The sequence below is a fragment of the Saccostrea echinata genome, unplaced genomic scaffold (assembly GCF_033153115.1).
Source record: "Saccostrea echinata isolate AGI-Se365-2 ecotype Australia unplaced genomic scaffold, CSIRO_AGI_Sech_v1 ptg000104l, whole genome shotgun sequence".
In the NCBI taxonomy this organism is placed as follows: Eukaryota; Metazoa; Mollusca; class Bivalvia; order Ostreida; family Ostreidae; genus Saccostrea; species Saccostrea echinata.
In genome coordinates this window covers 171737-174566 of record NW_026889853.1, presented here as the reverse complement: position 1 = coordinate 174566, position 2830 = coordinate 171737, and positions in this window count along the sequence as shown.

The following is a 2830-nucleotide window of genomic DNA, read 5'->3' as shown; positions in this document are numbered from 1 at the left end:
GCAGGGAACCTGGCTGCGTTATTAACTCGTACACAGATTTGTTGATACGAATAAACCTATAAACATATATATACGAAATAAAATATTATCATAAAAAATGAAGAATTTCAAATTGCTTGAAAAATTATCTTTATGTAGTTTATCATAAATGGTTGTAATTGTTTATTAATTTCTATCTATCCATTAAAATTTGATACGTATATCAGCTTTTAATATGTATCCGTCTGAACAATTATTGTTATGACACTCCCTGTCACATCTTCGTAGTTAAGCCTGTAAGCATGGTAAGTAGGAATCAATTTCAGTTGAAGGGGACCAAAACCAAACATTTTTCAGTTTCATTTGGTGGGGGGGGGGGGGGGGTATGAACCTTCAAATGATCATTTTATCTCTGTCACTGAACTGCTGAAAATAATGAAGGGAACTAGGCTGCGACAATGATTTGTTGACTGAATTAAAATACGAAATAAATTATCATACATACGAAATAAAATAATTTCATGAAAAAATGAAGAATTTCCAATTGCTTGAAAAAAAAGAAGCTTTTCATGTATGTGATTTACAATAAATGGTTGTACTTGTATATTTTCTATATATCCATTAAAATTTCATAGTATCAGTATTTCACTATTTGTAAACATTAACAATAATATTAAATAAATGTTACACTCACTGTGCATCTGACTGAGTTACTGTCACATCTTCATAATTAAACGAGAATATTCCTTTCCGTAAATATTGCTATATATATCTGAACTGTTACCAATTAATCTTTCTTTGGTGAAAGAAAACCTCAGGGATGGAGAATAGGCCCGTACGTAATTTAGTTGGAGGGGGGGGGGTGAGCACAACCAAACAACATTTTTCAGTTTCAGGTTGGGGGAGGCTACAAACCAAAAATTTTTTAATAAGCAAAAGAAAAATACATTATCAGAGGTTATTATTGAGGGGGCCCAAGCATAAAGGAGCAAGGTTTCCTTTAGTATACCTAAATTTCAGCAAAATTACAGGGGGCCTGCCCCCCCCCCCCCGTTCCTTCAGCCATGTATTGTATCAAATCTGCTTCACCCTGATTCAGATTTTTTTACAGCATATATATTCTATTAGCAGAGGATCACATTATATTAATAAACAATTATTAAATTACAGCTATTTTTTTCTTACAGGGTCTGTTTCATTTGTACTATATCATGATGATCATGTCCTGCATGATGTTTACAGAAAGTTTAATTTAAATTTTTAAGCTCGAAATAGCTGCGTCAACTTGCGAGACTATTTTTTTTCTACGTTCGGCCTAATCTTTAAATATTTAATTTGTTTGTGGACTTGCATAAAAGAATTAAAAAATATAGGGGCCTATCATTTAACTTTATTTCGAATTTCCTTCAGGATTTTATATACCGAACTATAGTCTAACAATTATTTAAAATCATACTAATTCTTTTTCTCTTGAAAGCTAAATTACTAGGCCAAAAAAAAATCGAATGTTTCTCTTGTGTATTCTTAATTACAACTTATTACTGTATCATTTTAGTTACTTACCCAAATTTCTCAACATCCATGGTGTTCAGAGGTCATTTTCTGAAAACTGAAGGGGCATTCCGATGGCATTCGGAACAAATGACGGAAAGCACTTGCTAAGAATTCAAAACATGGTTCATAAATTTACTATATTTTTCCTTTTTAGGTTTTTAACATAAAACATGGAAAACTAAGTTAAAGAAACACTCATTTGAACAAATCAAAAGCGGAAAAAATATATATGCTAGATTTTTTGTTTAATTGCATGTTTTTCATGGTCTCCAAAATGCAGAAAAATTATCCTTTGAAATTATACGTAGGTTATAAATTCTTTTCTTTTTTAGGGAAGATGATAGAAATTAGACAACTTTTGAATGTTAAATAACAGAGTTAAAGATTAATAATATTTAATGGCAGACTGTTTATTTATCTATAAAAAGACATTTGCAATACTGATGAGGTCAAAATAATAGGGAGACCGAAAAAGGTCGCCTTAATCCAGTGGTCTCCCTAAGCCAGAAAATATATCCTCCTTGGTCTCCTAAAGCCATATGTCATATATATATATATATATATATATATATATATATATATATATTGTGGTTGTAATGGTTGTAACGCTGTATTTGATAGGATAAAAAATTTACTTTATATCGTATAAAATGGGTTGCCTACGTCACAATGACTTGCGTCAAAAACGTATCGATCCGCCTGACGTTACATTCAAATTTTGTACAAATTGAAGTCATTTTTTAAGGACAATCATCTTTTTTTCTTACACCAAATGAATGAAAATTAAATTATGAGGAATGAATTCAATAGGTACCCAACTTATACGGTATAAACTGGAACAGTTTACGCTTTTTTTATGAACCGCCTCGCGGTTTTTAAAGCGTAAACTGCCCCAAACCACTTTATACATGTACCATATAAAATGGGTAACTCCTTAAATATATATAATTTCGATATTGATTTTTAATTCGTTTCCTCTTTTTCAAAACATCCCCCCCCCAAAAAAAAAAAACTTACAAAGATATGTTCCAAAGAATTAAATTATTAAATACAATGTAATATGCCTTTTAATTTACTTCTTTCCTCGATTTTTATAGCTTATTAAGAATTATAGCTTTATAGCTTATTAAGAATTAAATTATTAAATACAATGTAATATGCCTTTTAATTTACTTCTTTCCTCGATTTTTATAGCTTATTTATGTTGAAAAGATCTAGTGCATCAAAAGTCGTATATTCGGAAAAAAAGTTTATAGGGCAATGACAATAAATTGCAAAAACGACAAATAGCAGCATC